Source organism: Hyposmocoma kahamanoa, unplaced genomic scaffold (genome assembly GCF_003589595.1).
Source record: "Hyposmocoma kahamanoa isolate Upper Pololo Valley unplaced genomic scaffold, ASM358959v1 81, whole genome shotgun sequence".
NCBI lineage: Eukaryota > Metazoa > Arthropoda > Insecta > Lepidoptera > Cosmopterigidae > Hyposmocoma > Hyposmocoma kahamanoa.
In genome coordinates, this window is record NW_020654080.1 from 5,647,566 (window position 1) to 5,671,084 (window position 23,519).

The 23,519-nt window shown below is 36.0% G+C and overlaps 1 protein-coding gene across 2 annotated transcripts in view; it reads left to right on the forward strand.

Moving 5' to 3' along the window:
* Positions 1–3,093: 3,093 nt before the first annotated feature.
* The window catches only part of LOC113234060 (prolactin-releasing peptide receptor-like), a 108,572-nt gene continuing 88,146 nt past the window's right edge, over positions 3,094–23,519 (forward strand). For both annotated transcript variants that reach the window (XR_003310769.1, XM_026469296.1), the window contains exon 1: positions 3,094–3,179. The gene's annotated coding sequence lies outside the window, so the exon portion shown is untranslated. The remainder of the gene's footprint in view (positions 3,180–23,519) is intronic.

Sequence of the window (23,519 nt, forward strand, 5' to 3'; positions counted from 1 at the left end):
TTGGATTCAATTGACAATCGTGTCAAGAGGCTTATAGGTGACTCGGAGTTAGTGGAGGCTAAGCTTGAATACCGCCGTAAATTTGCCTGCTTATCGGTATTTTATAGGATATGGATATATCACGGAGAGTGTGCGATGAAACTACACGATTTAATTCCGCCTTTCCCTTTCCATCACCGGGGGACTAAGCGTAGGCTTGGGTTCCACTCCTATGTTGTGGATATTCCAAAGATTCGTACGAAGTGTTACGCTTCCACATTTATACGGCTACGGAGTGAAATTTCCTGCATGCAGACCTATTCCCTGAACGTTAAACTTGGATTTTTCAAGGCGAGAGCGAATAAGTATTATTTGGGTGTGTAAGGTCCATCGTCGACCCCATCATCACTTTCTATCAGGTGAGATGATGGAGGTCAAATGCGCACTTATATTTAAAAAAAAAGGTGTATATTATGTCGTATATTTTTATAAGAACGTTATTTTAATAGTAAACACCTAAACCATTTTGATCTAGCAAAACAGTTTTTCCCGCTTCTCTTCTGGTGAATCGCATTAAAACAGAATTTATATAATTCCGTGGAAAGCGATTATAAATACAATATGATCCACAATTTCGTTATGTACTTCAATAGTTTTTATTTAATATAAAAACTATTGAAGTACACGAGTAGGCGGGAGCTTACTGTTGAACATAAATTATGCACGAATGTACAGATCGTAAAAAAGGAAATTGCAGCAGCACAACAAAGTTTGTACTAGTTGTTTACGTTGATTACAAGATAGGTTTTAACGAAGCGCGAATAATTGGTCGTAAACCCAATTTTCTCACAATATATAGCACATAAGCGTTGTTTTCTTAATTACGAGTCTCCTAAACTTTGAAACATCAATGTATTAACTGTCTCCGTGGCCGAACGGTTACCATGCCGGACTGCCACGCAGAGGTCCCAGATTCGATTCCCGGACCCGGAGAAATATTTGTATGGCCTACTTTTATTTCTCTCGTGAATTTGGGTGTAATTTGTGGTTGTCTACGTGTGTGTCCACGGCACCCGCGACACAGGTTTCCCTAGTGCGGGGCTATGTTGAGTGTGTGCGTTATTATTATTATGTTTATTTTAAACTCTCGCCTCTCTCAAGGCCTAAAAGACTAATTTTGAATTTTTAAATGGGAGAGGCGGTATTTCCCGGCTATGGCACATTCGGCCGGGGTCAGGGACTCAGTTCCAAGAATCGGCGAACAATACGTGCCGTATCGAGCAGGACCGCCTTCTGCATTTGTGCTGGAAGCGACACGCCACAGAAATCCAACCGCCTCAAGCTGTTAGAAAGGCTGACTGGAATTAACCCATTTGCGGACAAAACAATTGGGATTATTTCAGTGGAGGCCACATCCCACATGTCGGTGATCTCGTGCGCCAGGTCGAGATACTTCCGGCGTTTCTCGGTGTCAGCTTTCACGAGACCCTCGTCATGCGGGATGGTCACGTCCACAAGAAATACCCTCGACTGCGATCGGTCCAATATCACAATATCAGGCTTATTCGCAAGAATAGTCCTGTCCGTGATAATAGATCGATCCCAATAGATTTTGGTGCGGTCATCTTCGAGTATTGGCTCCGGCGAATACTTGTAATATGGCAACCTCTGTTGCACTAGTCCGTACTTGAGAGCGAGCTCTTGGTGTAATATTTTGGCTGCCTGGTTGTGTCTGTGCAAGTACTCAGTGTTAGCAAGAGCGGAATAATTATTAGTATTATTAAAATGTTTTTTTCCTGTGAAAGCTTAAGGCGGTCCGTTAGTACTTAGGTTAAATATTTTGAAGATAAAATAAATTTTGTAATACCACCAGCCAGTCATCACTTACAATAGATATAGCCTAAAATACGCTAGCAAGTTCTTATCTAAATTTGTACATAGTTATTTGTTAACTACAAACAACCTCGCAGGATTATATTAATAATATGTAATATCATAAACAACAATATTTTGTTCCATGATTTTTTTCAACAATAAACTTCTAATAATATTTTTTCTGTATATCTGTAATAATCTGATATTTTTTAGATCTCCTATCATTTCCTGCCGCACTGATTTATCACCGTTTAGAGCGATCTACTTCATTTTATTTTTAATAATACCAAGTGATGGGACGAACAAGTCGTTCGCTTGGTGGTAAGCGAAACCCTATTCATACAGTTGCAGTGCTACTCAGAGCTTTAAATCGCAAAGACATTATGGCACTGCCACTGCGCCCGTCTGAGACATAAAGTGATAAGTCCCATGTGCCTGTAATTTCACCAGCACCCTTACCCTTCCAAACCGGAACGCTGTAATGCACACATTACTGCTTGGCGGCTTTATTTATGTGGGAAAGTAAAATGCAACGATTTATTAAAAGACATGGAAAGAAAGTTGTTTTTTATAATGTTAGTAATATAGTCCTGTGAGGTTGTTAGTATTGTACAAGTGTGACGGTGTGACCTCCTTACACCGTCATCTCACCTCTTTGTATCGCCTCTCTCCTCTTGTATCTTATCATTTTTTTTATTTTACTTGTATTTAAATTTTAAATTTGAATTGTTCCATCTTCCTTCAATTTCTCATTTTGTTTTCGTACCACGGTCACTCCCAGCTCGACCGCCACAACAGTCAGAGCTGTTAATAAGCTAATCATGTGTAATAATTTATAAGTCTACACCCTTAATGTATCTATTTCTGTAATTCAGTTTCTTGGCCCATTTAGGGGTAAGTGCCTTAATAACAAAGTGTAGAGAGTGTTTTATACTGTTATACCTGTTTTTTTTACATTTACCTTTATATTGTTACAGCCTTTCTTAAAACTTTACTTCTTTAATAAATTTTGTGGACCGGAAGTTTCCCATTTCATTGCCGTGAACCTGTTCACGGCTAGTTAGGGTTACAACCCTTTTACAAGTAACCCTGTATGTACCTCGCACATTTGCGGAACAAAAACGAAGGGAGAGAACGACTGGACCCGAACTAGCGTCTGTTGCCACGCGGGTGCAACTGCTCTTACCAAATGAGTTACAGACTGGGACAACAACTCTACAAATTTCTCTATGTGCTTGTTTCAGATCTTTATATCGGGCGTTAAAGGCTTCTTTGCAGTCAACGCCACATATGAGGAACTTATGAAACTTTCTTCACTGAGCCAGGTACCTTTCTTTACATTTATTTTTTTCGTTGCCGACATGTATCAATTAAAAAATTTACTAGTAGAGTACTTATCAAGTTCTAACGTTGGTTTGTTTGAAAAACCAAATATACGCGACTTAAATTCGGAAAGATAGTTTCATTTCCTAGTGGAGTACTTTCACAAAAAAAGCTCTTGCGAACCATTAGGGTGTCCGATTTGTAAACTCAAAGATCGGTTACACGTGCGCGATTTTAAGCATCGATGCAATCGCACATTTGTGTCTATGCAATCGCTATAAGTCGCCGTGTGTAACCACTCTAACGGGTCGCGAGAGCTATGTTGGAGGACCTCGCAGAGTTGAGCTTTGTTGACGCTATTGGCCGCAAGTGTCATCAGTTGAAGTCCTATAATGGGCAAGTCAGGCTATGTGCCTATTCGATGACCGGTCTGTATATGAATATCTTGGTAGATCATCATCATGTATACGTTCCACTGGTGGGCACGGGTCTCCTCTCATATGACGATTTAGGTCATAGTCTAATGCGGACTGGGGACTTCACACGTTTTGAATCTTCTTTGACATGCAAGTTTCATCAAGATGTTTTCCTTCACAGAAAAGCTAATAGTAAATTCCAAATAAAATTTTGCACATAACTTCTGAAAAGTCAGAGGTGCAAACCCGGATTCGAAGCCACGCACTCTGCTTGAGAGGTGGTAGGATAAAACCATTAGGTTACCACGGTTTTATAATTTAGTTAAGATGTTAAATGTGTTCTTTCTAAGTCTAAAGAACGTTAGTACATTTTTAACCTAAGCACAAGAGGGCGCGACTTGCGCGAGAGGTGAACCGTGACCATGGGCCCCGTAAAGGGCCCGAAACGTCGGTTTGTTTGAAAAACAAATATACGTATATAATCAAATGTTTAAAAAAAACTTGATCCTTAGATATATTTCTTTCTGAGTAATATCTACGTTAATATTAAAAAAGTGTTTATTCCCTCTTGTTTTCCTTTTGATTTCCCTGATGTACTGACTAGATTTAACCGAATTACCATTCTTAGGTTATCATGTTACCTACTGTAACATTACTTGTACATATACCGCAGCAGTAGAGCGTAACTATTAAGTCTGTATTAGAGCTTCTTGTGAAAGATTTCGTCCAGGTAAGTACTGCCATTTTGCCTGCTACTGCCGCCAAACCATAATGTGATCATTACTGCGCTTCGGTTGTAAAGGGTACTGGTGAAATTACAGGAACATAGGACTTGTTAACTTACGTCTCAGTGTGACGGCGCAGTGTCAGTGCCCTGCAGATCTTTGCAAATTAAAGCTCAGAGTGGCACGGCAAATGATATGGACAGGCGTACTTACCATCAAATGCACGACTTGTTCGTCCCGTCGCTATAATAAAAACGTAATTTGCAGTCCATACACCAAGCCGCTCGACCAATTGACGTAGATGTTTAGGGACGAAATTAAGTATTGGCTTTAAATACAAAACTGTTCATCTTTAAGCAATACTCCAAAACGCCATGGACAGAGTTATCTCTTACTTACTCTTAATCGGTATCATGAAAAAAACTCCTTCTCCGTCCTCACTTGCGGTGTTGTTCTCAAACGTCCCAAAAGGGTCAACACGATTTGTTATTAAATTGTGTTTATAAATTTTGCTTTGAAATTAGTAGTAGTAGCTATAAATGCTATGTTATAATTAGTCTCGTTAAGGGTATATAGATCTATATTATACGCATATCAGATGTGGTATTAAAAATATATGTTTTTATTACACCTACCATGTGAAACATGTGAATAATAACGCACAAAACTCCACATGGGGCTATGTTAAAATGCTAATGCTAATAAATCTGACATATTATCGTCACTTCGTCAGTTTTTTTTAAATAACGCACACACTCAACGTTGCCCCGACTAGGGAAACCCTATGTCGCGAGTGCCATGGACACACACATAGACAACCACAAATTATACCTAAACTCACGAGAGAAATAAATGTAGGCAATATAAATATTTCTCAAACCCGGGATCTATGCGCGGCAGACCAGTGTGGTAACTAAGTCCTATTGCATTTCTTCACATGCTACAACTGCCTCGGTGGCCGAACGGTTACCATGCCGGAATGCCACACAGAGGTCCCAGGATCGATTTCTGATTTTATTTCTATGGCCTACATTTATTTCTCTCGTGAGTTTGGGTGTAATTTGTGGTTGTCTATGTGTGTGTCCTTGGCACCCGCGACATAGGGTTACCCTAGTGCGGGGCTATGTTGAGTGTGTGCGTTATTATTATTATTTTAGAATGAAATATCTAACTGAAAATAATTTTTATATAAAGATATTTCCCTTTAAGTATTACAGAGAATCTGCAAAATTTTGGTATTCAAGTGAAGCTCTACAGTTTTTCAATTACTTTTATCCCAAAACTTGGGAATTGGGAAAGAGTTCGTCCAGGAAAGTACTGCCAGCTTACCTATTTCTGCCGCCAAGCAGTAATGTGAGTATTATTGCGTTCTGGTTTTGAAGGGTAATGGTGCAGGTGAAATTACAGGCACATGAGACTTGTCAACTTATGTCTCAGGGTGCCGGGAACAGTGACAATGCTCCTAAGATCTTTTCGATTAAAAGCTAGTGGCAACTATGATGCAGGACGTAACTGCCTCTGTGGTCGAACGGTTACCATGAAATATTTGTGGAATAGAATAGAATTTATTGCAACGCCACAACACATAGATACAAAAAAAAAACAAAAAATGGTAACATAGACAAACAAAACCAAATAAAAAGAATTAATAAAAAAAATACAGAATACAATAAAAAAACATAAAATAAGATAAATGAAACAAAAAGCAAAAAAAAAGATATAATGACTACAAATTTTGTACTGTCATATGTGTGGTTGTGGCGTACGCAAAAGGACATCATTCAGCATAAGCCACAGTCATATTTGATTGACGCTGGTTTTCAATGAGCCCTGAGCCGAAATGAGTGACTGACGTGTGTGTCGCGAAATAAAAGAACTTAAAATAAATTACTTAAATATTTGTGTATGTGTTCTTTGTACATTGTGTTACAGCTGTGTATTATATTATAGATCGTAAAAGTAATAGCAAAATATAAATATACCTATTGTATAATAATATATTGTGTGGCCTATACTTATTTCTCTAGTGAGATTGGGTGCAATTTGTGGGTGTCCATGACACCTGCCGATACAGGGTTTCCCTAGTGCGGAGCTATGAGTGTATGAGTTATTATAGGTGAGTCGCTTACCTACTAGGCGCACGACTTCTTCCTCCTGTCATTTTGTATTATGAAAAATAAAATAAAAATTTACAAAATCCTACAATTGGCACTCTATGGACACGCAACTGAGATGATTTAAAATAATAACTTGGGACCCTGGTTTGCACTATTCGCGTACGTATCATCATAGGTACGGTAGGCTATTGTTACCTTTTGTATACCTGCGAGTCATCAAGCCAAGCAGTTGTGACTCTATATCCTCCTTGCTTTTGTGACTTTATTTTTATTGTTAATATCAATGCATCTTATCCGGCTTATAAAATTCTCTTTAAATGTTTTTGTTCTTTGTTGGTACTGAAGTTGGTTATTTTTTGTTGTTTATTAACTGGAACTGAACAGGATTATAAGAAATTTATGAATGTACCAAAATTAAATGTGAACCACCTCTCTTTGTGTTCTACCATTCATATTTTAGTAGCAGTGTAGCTCCTTGTGACAGAGTTCGTCCAGGGAAGTACTGCCAACCTTACCTACTTCTGCCGCCAAGCAGTAATGTCAGCATAACTGTCTTCCAGTCTTGAAGGGTAAGGGTGCTGGTGAAATTACAGACAGGTAATTATAGACAGGACAAAAATTATAAGCTTATTGTAACATACTTAGTTATTGTAGTAGACTAAGTTATTGTTTTTTTAGGCAACACACTTGACGGACGTAAGACCTAGCTACCAATAGTACAGGGGATCCTAGTTTGGAGCTAGGCTTATCTCTGTACTTATTTTTTGGGTATTTTGCAATAAAGATGTTATTAACTTAGAATAATAACGCATAGAATGATAGTTTCATATCAAACGAACTGTCACAAGTGAGGCAAAAATCAAATTCATGTAGGCTAGTTTTAGTAGTACGTTAATTTTCAGTTTTAGTGAATATTTATATAAAAGTACAAGTTGAAACGCGTAACTTCCTTGTGGAATGTGATGTTAGTAACATAATATGTTTGTCTGACGTATTTTTACACTCATTTACCGCACATTTCGTCATTTTTAGCTAAAATTCTGGAGCTGTTCGCGGTGCAAGCTGACCTTGAGCACTGAAGGCCTGCTCGCTCGTGTAGGCCCTTTGGGAGCGCTTCAATTTGCCTCACTTAGCGTGTGCGGGCTAGATTTCTATACGTTATTATTCTAAGGTTATTAAAATAAAACTTGAAATTCTCACAACTACATACCACCGTCACATATAGATCAGCTCAATATATACCAGCCCACCCCGACTAAACTACAAAATACCCACGTCTTATCGTCAAAAACCAGCATAATTTGCATTAACTCTTTCACAAGGAGCTCTTCTGCTACTAATTATTGGCATAGTGTTATCTAAAGAGATTCTTAATGCATCTCAATGGCCAATATTGATTAGGTGTTTATATTGGTGTAATAGTGTCAGACAACAACGTCAATTTTATGGTTTCAAACTAAGAAATTCTAACTACAACCCAGAACAATCAAACTAATCAATCAAAATAATTACCCAAATTGGTACTGCTGGGAATACAAGGCTCTAACAATGTTAACTGCTACCGGAGTCATCAAAGATTTTGTTTCCGTGGTGCATGCCCAGGGGAAATAAATAGGGTCTTCTGTATGGAGAGCAAATGTTCCAACTAGTTCATCACTGCTGGCTATGATTAGAAAAGCGCTTGTATTTTCTTACTTAACGAGAAGGTTAAGAGAAAGAACCCGAAAGTTCTTTCACAATTCGTGACTTTAGACAGATAATGCGAAAGAAAAAGTTAGACGGTCATCATTTGCCAGACGTACCTGTCATTTGTCTATACTGCGGAACGGTTAGTCCTTTGTTCTTTTTGCCTATCTCTCCTCATTTGCACCTAATTTCTTTTTTATTTCATATAATTAATTTCTTTTGCCTTCGTCTTTGTTTTATTTGAGGCATTCTCATGATTTCTATTTGCCCACAAAGGATTTCTCTCAAGCCACTTAAAATTGTTCTCGAGCGTTCTGTGTCATTTTATTTTTGTCTACTGTATCGAACCGAAGACAAGTCATTTTTATATTTTTGCGTCATTGACCAACGACTTCAATCTATAGACAAAAACATTCGACTACATTTTCCAAACAAAACACTATCGATAGTGATAGTGAAATCGATAGTGTTGAATTTTGTCAAAGAGTATTAATACCGTAGTACCGTGGATAGACGTGACTGTCTATATCTATTGGGAATGAGTTAGGCGCCAGATAATATTGATTATTTACCAATGAGATTTATCCATATTTGGGGAATTAACGTAAAGCCCATAGCAAAGTCTCTATTAGTTGCATAATACAGTTAATTATGCTTGTACCCAAGGGCCCACTGATTACTATTTACAATATCGTATTACTAAAAAGAAAAACTAACTAAGTAAAAGAAAAAAAATACAGTACAATTATTGACGTTATGTCCTTTTTATATTTTTAAATTTATAATAGGTAACCATAGTAACTGTTTTACTCATATTATCCCTACTCTATTATTGTGTAGTCAGTACCTCTGTTGCTTATTAATCTATGATATTGAAGTGTAGTGTCTTCACCACACATCAGTGAAACACAGTGAGTGTATGGAATGACGCATCTAGTACGCTAGTACCTAGATATCGTTGTTATTGACTATATTTCCAAATTCAACTACCTTTGTTTTTGGATCCTTTCATACGTATTTTTAAACCCCGACGCAAGAAAGGGGAGTTCTAAGTTTGAAGGCCTTGTCTATGTATCTGTGCATCTGTCAGTCTGTGTCATCGTAGCCCCCAAACGAATGACTAATCTCAAAGATTGAGAAAGAGAATGCCACGCTTTTGCAGTGCATCAGGTATGTTCGCGGAGGCGCGTACTGACAACCTCAGTCCGATAATAAGCATGAGAACTCCCTCCCTGATGCGTGGCGCTCATATAAGTTAAAACGTAAAAATTTGTTTACAAATAGAGCGTATTTTGCCATGACAGTTAGACGCAAGCGGTCCTTTCCGCTCTTCGACCGCGCCGTGCGGGGTGAGCACGATGAAATTCCTGTCGAATAAACGCGCTCTTAAGCACTAGAACTTCACACACATGGGTTCCAGACGCTTAGTACACAATTTAATATATATTTTTTTATGACAACCTTTTTACTAACATAGGCTTATACATTCTCTGTAACTAACACGACATGGACAATGTCTAAAATATTTTTTTATGTTTAATTTGATTTGAAATGTGATCTCAATTTAATGGAGATAGTTCTTAGGTAAGTACGTTTGACGAACATCTGTTTAGCTGTTTAAAGATCATCAGCTTTTCTCCCAGTTGGGTCAGGGGCCTCAGTCATAATATAATTTTTTTTTATAAATAAAGAACACACGCTTGGCCACAATTTCACCTGATGTTAAGCGACGATGTAACCGATGTTGGTACGCGTTTACCTGAAAAATGCCTATTTACTCTAGCCTTGAATAGCTCCAAATTGTACTTTCCAGGAAACTCAGATGCCGTAGATGATGATGATGTAGAGTATCCCATTCCTTTGCTGTACGCATCAGAAATTAGCGCTTAGTGCGAATGGGTGGTACATCAACGACATAAGGATGGATGTTCCGGATAGTCGACCGAAGGAGCAACGGTGAGGATGGAAGTAAATTGAAAAATTTTCCAGCGTAAACTCCCCGAAATGTATCTCACTTTTCTGCGATGGTCCGGGTTTTGCTTCGACTCCACAAGAGAGTTGTTGTTAATAAGTCTCTTTGCTCCACCGAGTTCATTTATTTTAATTTCACTTGTTCGATCGTCTTCACATTTGTTGTACTATGGAAACCTGAATATTATAATAATATGGTAACCTTTAGCTGACGCTATAACCAGGACAATCTGCGGGCTATCCAATTCTGCAACTACCTACAGTAGATCTATTCTTTTTGAGCTTACTAAATTTGTCTCAAAGGGTTGTAAGCTTACAGATGGTGGTTTTGTTGACTTTTTGGAGTACCTATACTGTTTTATATCCGCTCACGCGATGCGCTCATCCTACCGCAAAATGGCGGCTATTTGGTTTCGCAAATTAGAAAAGGATTCAGTTTAAACACAAGTTTTTATAAATAAAAATTGATCAATGCAGAAAAACTGAAATACTGAAATACCCTCCGTACTGCAACAAAAACATCTCAAATAAAATGCAATAATACACTACAAATCCTGCACTTAAAAAGCACTAATGAAATTTTTGGTGTACTTGGGTAAATATGATAATATTCCGTTTGAGTGGTTCTAACGTTTACCATGAAATCACTCCTTAAAGTATAGTTTGTAAACATTTATTTATTCAGGGTAAGATTAATAAACGCTACTTACGGTATGTTTTTAATAAATAAACACCGAAATCACCAGCCCAAACAATAACACACACGATTGTCGTGACGTATTTTTGAAGTTGTTTATATTTTTTAAATGACAGACCCAGGCATTAAAAACTTTATGGTTTGCTAGAGTAGTTACCGAAATAGCAATTAGTATTAGTTCTTTTACCTGTTGTAACTTCGATATCCGATAAATCGGTATAAAATCATCACCGGCAGCTCTAGGTGTGGTATGCGTCTACGGCTGCATGTATCGCGTGAGCGGATATTAGTGGTTTTAATTTTAAGTGTTATGTGATTGGTATTGTATTTTTTGTGCTTTCTCTTGTTTTAATTTTGTACCTTGTATTTAAAAACTGTAAGTCCATTTTGTCTGGTCCAACTCAATCATTAGGTCCACGAAGTATAAGATATACATTTATATTCCGATACATCTATGCACGTTTTCTTTGATCTTTACAATGTATGAAATCAATCAAATTATGGACAGATGTTTAGAATTTGTAGTGTTAGAAGGTTTAGTTTATTCAAAAACTGAATTTTTCCATAATCTCTACTGTATCATAAAATGAATCTTCAATGTTGACTAATTGTAATAATAGTAGATGGTAAAGGTATTAAATCCGAAGGAAAATTTATAAATAAGATTCCAAATATGTCGTTACATTTTTCTCATTATTAATTGATTTAAGAACAAGCAACAACACTATAAAGAAACCAGTACGTCTTCGAGGGTTTAGCCTGTGCTTGTTGCAGATCTATAGCACACAAAAATTCGTAAGATCCGCGTGACTTAGTTGGCATAGTGTCTGGCAAATGTTCAATCTTTGTTATTAATAATTATAACAAACTAGAGGAGCAATTTCATAATTCAATAAAAATAAATGTTCGAAAACGTGTTAAACTATGAAAATCCTCACATAAGAGATCAACCCTTCACGTAACGTTTATCGGTTGTTGATGATGACGTCATCCATCTTTGTAGAATATGCATAGCATTTAATAGTCTGTATTCACGTACAAAAACAATGAATCAGTGTGATTCAGTTTCTTCTTTCTCGGATCAATTTCAATTCAATTCAATCGATTTGGATTGGTCGTATTGGATGGATTTTGTGATTAGGGTCTAGGATGGAATTCTGTTGTTCTGGTGCTGACAGTACACGTACAGTATCGCACTTTGAAATGAATTGATATAGTTATTCGGCACATAGTTAATTTAAAAAAAAATCTGTTTACTTTCCAATGAAAAAATACAGCGTGTTAAAAAAGGCGCTATAGAATTTCATAGTATGATTCCACCCGGAGGTTCTAAACAACTCATAAAAAATGTAATAATTAAGTTTTAAAAAATATAACTGAACTATTTATACATAACTATACATATACATTTATTTAATTTGAGGCTGACCTTTCCGAGATCGTCAGCGACATTGAAATGGGTTCCATTACAGAACATTATTGGATGATATGTCTCCGTGAACATGTGAATGCATTAGGTTCGTAGGTACATCCATTAGTATTATACTAGCCGTATAATACTATATCCTCTCATTGATGATACTTTAGTTCTAACGTCATGTGGGTAAACATTTTGCTCACCTTTATTTTGCTTGCTGATTTATTAATTTCTTTATTTATGATAGAGACATATATATTAAATATCAGGCCTTAAATATAACACATCGATATTTAGAAAAAAACTGTCCGCCATAATCGGCTATCCTCGGATTTGTAGAGCGTCGTTTCAGTCCCACAACTCCCGGACTGCCACGCATAGGTCCCAAGTTCGATTCCGGGGCCGGGAGAAACATTTATATGGTCTGCATTTATTTATCTCGTAAGTTTAGGTGTAATTTATGGTTGTCTATGTGTGTGTCCATGGTACCCGCGACACAGGGTTTCCCTAGTCGGGGCTACGTTGAGTGTGTGCGTTATTAAAAAAACTGACGAAAGTAAAGGGACTTGCTATTGGCTACTAAAAGATAGGGTTTACGGTGAAATGAGATCGCCAAGAAGATGCCTATTATGTGCTGGAAAAGATAGTCGCAGGCAGGTAAGTCCTGTGCAGCGTGCATAATTAAAAATGACGAAACGCGCTTAGTAAACCTGAAGGCAATATCGTCCAAGTCGGGATGATATCCCGTCATAAATCTGGATGTCCGATAGTAAAAGGGGTCGAGCGGAATAAGCTGATTGAGCTCATGGTCACACTCATCGAAATACATTCTGTAAAAAATTGACGGACAAGCAATTTTGCGCCGGTAGGCAAAGTATGAAATAGATTCGAGCTTATCGTCACCAATAAGTTACATAAGTATGAGTGTTAGAGAGTCGTCTCTAGCTTTGAAAAGAAATTACAATTGGACTAACGTCTTTTTCTAAACCTAGATGTATAACATACAGAAATCCAAAACCTCAGAAGAGACAAGAAAAGTGTCTTAGGAACTATTAAGTCTTTTTTTGTGAAAACAATTTTAGTAAAGTCAATTTTATGGTCAAGCGTGAGTTGTCCATAGAAACTAATGAAATTTAGGAAATGAAACTATTTTTCTGGATTTAAATCGCGTATATTTGTTTTTTCAAATAAACCGACGTTTCGTGCCCTTTACAGGTCCCATGGTCACGGTTGACTGAGGTGGTACAGTCTTCAACCAGTTATGTCTAATATTAATGCAAACAACTATTTATATCCGGAAAAATAGTTTCATTTCCTATGTGTAACAATCGCGAAAACCTAAGAACTCTAATGAAATTTATCAATTTCTTTTTGTGCTGGTCGTCTCAGTTTTATGTAAAGATCATTCATCATCATCAAAGCTGGAACTGTTATAGGCAGGCGTATAGCTTACGACCAAATGTACGACTTGTTCGTCCCGTCACATGGCCTAATAATATTAATAAAGAACTGATCTCAAACTAGCGTATTTCCCGTGCCACAAGAGCAACCAGAGCACCGGGATTAATTCATTACCCAGAACATCCAGATCAGAACCAATTAACAAAAGTTAATTTCCCAAATTGGTCCTGGCGGGAATTGCACCCGCTCGTTCAGTGCCTATAGCGCAAATCATTTATAGCATCTAGTTTTAATATGGTTTAGAATAACTGCGACACATGTCTTTCTCAGACCTTACTCAGCTGATTGGGTTCTACAAACATCAATTCTAATAGCTTAAGTGCAAGTAATTACGATACGCATATTTTATGGGATTACATAGAGGTACAATTTAATTTAATCGTTTATCTAAATAGTTTTAGATTAATAATTGAACCCTGGAAATTAACTAATCTAACTATACGGGGCGTAACGAAAATGTGCGGAAAAGCTACGATAACAAATAGCTTTGGCAAAGACGTAATTTGTGACAAACTAGTGGAGTAATTTCACAAAAAATAATTGAATATCAATTCAATAAAAATTTAATTAATACAGTGAATAGCGACATCTCTCGCCAGGACTGGTAGCTGTAAAGGTACTAACTGGGTGATAAATCTGTCATAGATTTCTCATAGATGGCGCTACGACTAAAAAGTCGTTGAAAAACCAAATACAAAGACAAGACGCAAGCACATAGAAAAATTCGTGAGGTCCGTTGGTTCGTTTCGTGGCTTAGTTGGTATAGCGTCTGCCACGGTATGCAAGAAGACGTCGGTTCGAATCCGACCGGATCGAAGGAATTTTTTCTGAGTGTTCGATCTTTGTATTAATATTTATAACGTAATTTGTATTTAAGAGAAAAACATTTTAGTTCCTCGTACTTTCGTTTGACTGCCCTAATTTGAATTTAACAATCATATTTTAAAATATATCGCGAGTATTGTGTGTAGGTCTACTGATGACCCTAAGTGCATAAATTAATAATGAATACCAAGTGCGGGTAGTTAGAAAAACTCGTACGGCTAGAATACGTTGACACCGGCCTCTTCAGTCCCTTCGGGACCATAGACGCTACAATACGTCCAAAACGTCGAGGTAATTAAAATATGTTTAAGTCCAGAACTAAAACAATAGTAATAATAATTAAAATTATAAACTTAATTTCATAGCACTTGAATCATTTTCATTGCATTACAAAGAACTGAATGAAGTTATCTTTAAATTATATTTATATCTTAAAATCTTATAATTATATTTTTATTTAAATTATATTTATATCTTTAAATTTTAAATTATATTTTAATCATTCATTCATCAATCTTGATTGAGTCGAATTTAATTTGTAAGAACGTTCTTAATTTTATTGCACTTAATTTGTATGATCAATTTTAATTTAACGGCTTTTAATTTGAAAGAATAGTCTTAATGTAACAGAATTTCAGTTCTATGTACAGTTTTGTACGAGTAATTTTCATATGATCACAAAAATTTTGAATGAACAATTTTCCAAATAAGTTTATTCATTCATCAATCTTAGGTTGAATTTTATTTGTACGAACATTCTTACTTTATTTTGAATAATGAACAATTTAAATTTGACAGCACTTAATGTGACTATACAAATTACATGCTATTGATCATGAAGGTAGTAGGTACAAAACCCACCGTAAGTAGTGGGGACGCGTTTATATGAGTCGTTTCCCGCCGACTTCCCTATAATTTTCCAATTATTATCAAAAGACTTTAATAAACAGTACAGACTTTAATAAATATTCAACAAACTTGTACAGTTTATAATAAATATTCAAATACTAAACGCAAAGTAACCAGAACTTGATAGCACAGATTACTTAATTAATACGGAATATTATGGCCTTCCATTAGATCACAGCCAATCATAGCACGCGTTCTAAGTCAAACTGGCGGCATCCCGTCACAGTTCTCAGTAATAACACCCACGCGCTCACACATAAATACACGCACATATTCGCAAAAGTTTGCTATAAAATGTTAATAAAAATGGTGTCCAATAACTCGTAAAAATCGGTTTATTGTCAAATAGTGGTCACCTAAATTTAAACGTTGTTTTAACAACAGCTCGTTTTATTTTTTAAAGATCTACTAGTTAGTTTCAATGTCAAAATTATTGCCAGGTGTAACATTTGTTTTGGGTTATTAGTTTTTGAAAGTAATAAATGGTAAATTGGGTTACAAAAATACAATGCTTGCCTGAATGTTTTATTTTAACAAGGACACGTAAGAGCGCACTCGTGTTAATTCGTAGTTGCAATTAAAAATTAAAACCGCAATAGTTGCTTTTGCTCGTGTCCCTATGAAAAAAGTTTATTTATTATGGCTTTTAAAGTAATTTGCTACATTTTATGGGGAATTTTGTTTAGAATAACTTAACCAGTGTAGTGAAATGCATTTGTATCTTGTGTAATAAGCGTAAGGCGTCTTTTAACGAAAAAATAAGTTTTTGTTAAGGCATTAATAAGGAAAATTTTCACGCCTCGTCACTTATATACACTATACGCAATAGGAAACGAAACTATTTTTCCCAGACTTAAATTGCGTAGATTGGTTTTTCAAACAAACAAACTCTCCGTACCACCAGTGTGGGATCCAGTATTTCCTCTGATGAAAAATCCGAAACAGACATAAGACTGCAGTACTAATTAATATGTTTTAATTTATTCTAATTTCCGTTATTAATTAATAATAAATTTAACTTAATAAATATTCATATTGTTAAAATAAAATAATTTGTAAAACATAATGTAGCGTAAATTGGAATGTTTCTTTGTAAAATTAAAAGTAAGGCATATATTTAATAACTTTTTGTAACTATAGTGATAAAATAGGGTGGTTTGCATTAATATTAGACATAACTGGTTCATGACTGTACCACCTCAGTCAACCGTGCCCATGAGACCTGTGAAGGGCCCAAAATGTGGGTTTGTTTAAAAAAACAAAATATTCGCGATATAAATCCGGAAAAATAGTTTCATTTCCTATGTGTAACAATCGCAAAAACCTAAGAACTCGATAATTTCTCGCATTTTTTTTATTCTTCAGACCTTACTCATCACCAGTCCGAAATGGCCTGTAAAACTTAAAAGCTAATTAAATGCGCATATAGTATAATATGAAAATGTATACGGGTACAACAAAACTTTATCGTTCATATAGTTTTATAAGGCTATGTAGATATAAATTGTGATAATTGTGCCCTGTATCAATTTGTGACCACATGTCTATGTAGTAAATAATACAAATCCATTTTTATTCATTAGGGCTGCAGCTGCCTCGACACTGTAGCACCTCGGGAATGTTCGCGGAGGCTAGGATTGATGGTTTTCAGGAAGTCGTTCACAAAAGAATGGCGTCCCTATTGGTCACAGCGAGTAGCAGAGAAGATGGACAGCCCAATTCTTAAGTATTGGATGTCCATCCTTTTTCATGAAAATGAACACTTTTCATTCTATTAACATAGTTCTAAGCACCTACTAACCCCATATGGACATGTAACTGAACTGTCCGAAATATTTTTTTTCGTTTAATTTTATTTCAAAATCCGTCAATGTATGCCCAATTTATTTCTGCTACAAAGCTGTATCCTGAATGTAAAGTAGGGAAAGTCAGCGTAATTTGGGCACAAAGAGACTTAAGTCCTTCCGCTATAGCATACGTTTTACAATGCTAAGGATACTCTTTTAGTATTGCAAATGTACCTCTAGACGTGACCAATTTCAATTATATGGTTTGCTATTTGCCGGTTGGTAAAATAACAACGTAACATGCATAAAAGACGTGAGATTAAGCGTGAATACATAAAAAAAATCTTTTGTCTGTACTAGTGTTGGGTAGGACATGAAATTAAAAAGATTTTGAGGGAGAACCTCATTTGAAAAAATAAGGCGGTACTAAGTCCTAATTCAAATGAGGTTAGGTAGTGGTAAGAATGTTTACACCTACGGCAATAACTCAACAGACAGGGAATATTAAGCACATTTTCATAACTAGGTGGTATCATGCAATTGGATGACTTAAGTGTTATGATATAGTAAAAATAAATGTTAATTTTATTTAGTACTATAGTAGTAGGGTAAAACCGGGATAGATGCCGTAGTGGGATAGGTGCCTCGTTTTCAAAAAACCCAAATTCCCCAAATCGCAACAAAGAATAATTAGTTTAAATAATGAGTACAGACACCACTCATCAAAGTTCCTGCAGGGCTTCGTGTGGAACAGACGCGTTTGGCTTGTGCATGCGTTTATCTCCGCGAAGAACACGATAAACGGTTCAAAATTTCAGACGCAAGTATTTACTGTCGCATAACTTTGTTAGTTATAATAAACTCCGTTTTATTTTCATTATAACTATACACTTGTTCATTAACTGCGCACCTAGGTGTCAATAATTGCTCTTTTGTATATAGCTTAGTTATATAATAAAAGGGCATCTATCCATATTGAATAGGATAGTCGCCTCGATTTTTCGCGGTATAGGTTCCGCGGACCTTTAGGGGCAAAGGACAAGACAAGAAAGTTAGGAAAAGAAAATAAAAACTACATTATTTTAGTGAAAAGACAAGTAAATGATAATAGCTTAAAAGTAAATAAAAGTACCAAAAAGACAAATTATTCACAGTTCAAACAGCGAACATTTTTGTATTGAATGTTTTGATAGCTATAAAAATACGAACTGAAGTAGGTAGTAACTTTAAATACGTATATATTTATTATTAAAGATGTACTAAGTATATATAATATATTAAAGATTACAAATAAAACTTTTTATTATGAATTTTACTATTTTCAAATTGAAAATTCAAATTATTTATTTCTCAGATAACAGGATCCATTGGTGTTAGTAAAAATAAAGAAAACAAACTTATAGACTATTGTTAGTATGAAATTATAAATTATAAATTACTTAGAAACTAAAATGTCATGTACTTATGAGGCATCTCGTGCGGAATCATTGTCCGTACGAGATGCCTCAGTACAGGCGCTCTGTGGTCGTTTGCAACAACTCTCAGAATGATGTTGTCACTACCCCGGAGCCTACTAACCAAAGATGCTACCTTTCTCCGCAAGACCGCATTAAAGCAGCTTGTATGGGATAGAGCAAACATTACAGAGGCACTGCAGTACCGGGGTAGTCTCAATATCATCCTGAACACGTTGTTGTACTGGACGCGAAGGGAATTCAGCGACCTTTGCGAACAGCTAAATCACAAGCCGCCCGTGTACAGACCCTGACAATACGCTTTAAAACGCGTAATTTTTACTTGGTCCGTACAGCAGGCAAACCTGCGGGCCAGCATATTCCCGCGGACCGCCAAAGCCCTGCGTTCCCTCTCGACGTCGTCATCATCTTTAAGGTCGTCGGCAAGAATATGTCCAAGGTATTTAAAATGAGAGACCTGTTTTACCCTCATGCCATTTAGCGAAATAGCTGGAAATGACTCTGGACATCTACCAGCGGCCTTGAAGACCATGAACTCGCTTTTTTTAACATTATAAATTAGCCCGTGTGATGCGGCATATACCTCACAGACTGCCAACATCTCCCTAACAGACCTCGCAGTCGGGCCCAGCAGCACCATGTCGTCCGCATAGCTGATGTTGTTCACACAAACATCCCCCACACGACAGCCGATACGCATGCTACTGAGCTCGACTATCAGATCATTAACATACAGGTTAAAAAGCTTTGGAGACGATAATCCCCCCTGTCTCACGCCGCATTCCAACCTGTATGCCTGAGAGAAGCTGTTGGACCACCTAACTTGATTGGTCTGATTGCTGTACCAATATTGGAATATTTTTAATAGTTCAGCTGGCATTCCCCTGTCCTCCATCTTCCTCCAAAGCACATCATAGGAAACGAGATCGAAGGCTTTGGAGAGGTCCAGAAAACACGCGAACACCGGTGTTTTACGTTCAGTGTAATATTGGACAGTATGCTTGAGAGCCAGAATCGCGCTTTCGGTTGAGAGTCCAGGCCGAAATCCGAATTTTACTTCTTAGTATTTTTATTGTGTGGCGTCTATCCATATAGGTAGGCATCTATCCTCAAAAAACTAGGTTTGCAAAAAGTCAATTTCTTCAAAATCAGTAAATGTTAGATCAATAAAATCGAGTATTAATGTGATCTAAAAGATTAAACTAGTTATATCCATAGGAATTATTCATGGTAAACTAATAATTTTTAAATTAGGCACCTTCAAAAAGTGGGGCATCTATCCCGGCTTTACCCTATGATCATATGATGTACAATCAGCTAAAAAGCAGGCAGTGCAACGATTGCGGTGTTGCACTTATTGAATTCGAAGCAGTGTGATACGAGTGAGGCTGTGCCATGAGGCTATGACATGAGGTGAGGTATGAGGTGGGACATTTTTATGACATGAGGTGTTGTGACAAACTAACTAAGCGAGTGGTACAAACGAGTTGCCTCATGTATACGTAACTCTACACTGGTCTGTACAGATAATAACCCTCGCTAGTCAATACATATTTCCTTGATCGAGAGATAAATACCTGTAAATCCAAAAATCTGCATTTCCAAATATGATCGTATTTGGTGACTATTGTTATAATTCAATGTAATATGTTGTAAAAATAACTTACATTATTTGTGTTACTTACATTACATGCATTACTTACATTGTTACTGGTTAGTAATTTAACACACTAATACATAGCATTCAACATACATACCTGATGCATGTATAATTTTCAGTGTTAGGTGTATGTGTTTGCGTGTTATGTACTTTGGTGGTATGGCTTACTGGGTTGAGATAGCTCACCGTATGGTACTGGCAAAAAACCACCACTGTTTGACTTCTCACGCTCTATAGTATTTATGCTGAGTCTGGTCCATTTCGGCACAAAATTTTGTAAATAGGTATAACCAGTACAAAATTTTGATTTTCTCACAGTATATGTTTCTATCAAATGTGTACTAATTTATGTTATAAGTGCTTTTGTGTTATATTTTACGAAATATTTGTAAATGTTTGTTTCTGTTTGTGTTTGTGCTGAATACACGTTCTATCTATCTACCTAAAAGTATTTTTTCAATGGCGCCGAAAAATTTCAATAATGTTCCGAAATGTCTGAGGAAAACCTTACGCTATTTAAAAAGCAATTAACCAATTTATTGACCAATAAAATGTGCTATACCGTGTCCGAATTTTTAAATGAAATTCTCTGACTTCATAGTCTTTAATTTTTTACATATATTTATAGAATACCTCGTCATTTTTTACAATACCGGGCTTCTTTAGGATTGCCTATAAAATAGTTCATATTTTTTAAATTCTTATACACATTATATACTTTTGAACTTTCGCATTGCATTGTACTAACATTTGGAAACGGGAATAAACGCGTTCACAAACGAATAGGTATTTTTCGCAACTACCTAGTTTCCCGACCTTCCTAGTTTTCAGTCAGCCCGTGACCACGGCCAGTGACTAGTTAGGTGTGAAAAATACCTATGCGTTTGTGAACGTGTTTATTCCCGTTTCCAAATGTCTTATACACATTGTCTAGACATTGTATAGATACTCGTATTGTATGGAATGACAGCCGTAGATTTGCCAAATTATTGAATGTAAGACAGAATAATTTCATAATTCATTACTTTTATAAGCTTTCGTAGCACTAATAATATTATATTAATGAATATTCCATGTATACTTCGGTATACATATTTCATTGTAAATATATTACATTGCTTTTCACTTTCAATATCCCCCAAATTACTTCCGAGAACTAAGTACATTAAATGACTTACACATTTCCCGGAACTTAAGTTAATGGAAATTATTTATCGATGAAATCCTTGTTGTAAAGTAATCGAAAGTACTTTAAAAACAATTTAAGAAGATTCTAAATTATTTATAAGAAAGTTTAGTTTAGTTTCGTATCGGGGCCCAAATTTATTACCTTTCAATTTTCTCTTGTGTCCTTTGACTTTGACAAAAAGAGAAAACAAAATTACTTTTGTAAAGGAGAACAATATTTATTTAATTATGACTTACTCTAAATACAAGTAAAACAAATGTAGAGGAAGTTATGATAATAATAAAATAAACAACAAAAAAAGAACCTTAATCTTGTACAATCATCATAAATATAACAAAAATACAATCAAATTTTACAACTCTGCTCGTAATAATGTATTGGCCGCCTAAATTAGATTAGTGCCTAAACTAAGTACCTGCATTTTAGGCCTCTTATTTGTGTATAATTTTTTTACATTAGTGCTTAAATAGTACATTGTACAACAAGTGCATAAAACGCGTGTTTTATCCGAGGCGAGTATACTTAAGTCGAGGGCAAAATGGGTTTTATGAAGGAGTTATACACTCAGCTTTTCACTTCGATTGCGAGGAAATTAAACAGCAATATTACAAATAAACTATTATTTAATTAAAATTGAATGTAAAATTACAACAATGAGACATATTTAATGTGATTTTTTTTATGCACTAGAGCATAAAATCTTACTTTATGCAGCCTACACTCAGCATAAATACGAACTTTAAGAGCATGAGAAGTGAAAAACATATTAGTCATGTACATTAATAAAAAAAAATAGGACTGGTGACATATCTTCGACTACAAATTACAAACTCATATCATTGACAACTGCTGTAGTTTAACAAAGGTTTTGGATGGTATTCTGAATATGCGTCTGCAAATGTGTTTAGCCTGGACGATGGCCAGTTTGGTTTTCGGCCACGTTTGTCAACAGAGTTGGCATTTTTGTTTAACCTCTATATTAACGGGCTCATTGAAGAGCTGAGCAGCAGTCATATTGGCTGTCATATTGGATGAAGAAGTGTTAATAATCTAAGTTATGCAGATGATATGGTGCTGCTAAGCCCCTCAATTAGAGGGTTGAGGAAACTGCTTTTCATCTGCGAAGAATATGCCAAGTTACATGACTTGGTTTATAATATTAATAAAACAGTTTTTATGGTCTTCAAATACAAAAATGGACCAGATTTTGTACCTGATTTTGTCTGAATGGTAGTAGGTTGGTTAGGGTGGATAAATTCCGTTATCTTGGTCATATAGTTATTGAAAGTCTTAGTGATAATGATGACATTGAGCGAGAAAGGAGGGCACTGGCAATTCGTGGTAATATGTTGGCCAGGAGATTTGCACTCTGTTCAGATCAAGCTAAATCGCTCTTTAAGTCGTATTGTCAGACACTATATACGTGTAGGTTGTGGGTTAACTGTACCAAACAAGCGTACATGCCATCCGTGTTCAATATAGCGATGTATTTAGAGCTATGTTTAAATTGCCAAGATATTGTAGTGCATCTGAAATGTTTTTGTTAGCACATAAGGACGGGTTTCTTGCTGTGCCTAAAAATAGGGTTTCTTCTCTTAGACAGAGAGTGCTAATAGCATTATAACTGCTATAGCTCGTAGTTGCGACTCGTCCATACTGAGACATTGGATTGCAATTATTAATAATTAAGTACCTATATATATTATTTAATTCTAATTTAACATTATTGTAATTCAATGGATTTGTTATGTCTGAAATAAATGTATTATTATTATTATTAATAATAAAAAACAATTACTTATTATAACACAATCATGTGATATAATTAAATTAATAATTTTAGATTTGAACTTGCCTATGGTTACCATTTGTCCATCAGACGGATCGTCTGACTGTTTGTCAGACGGTACGCAAACACAAGCTAACAACTAAACTATAACATGTATACTTGCAGAAATATTATTAGGGGTTAAAGTATGAAATTGCCGTTTTATTGCAATAGGTTCT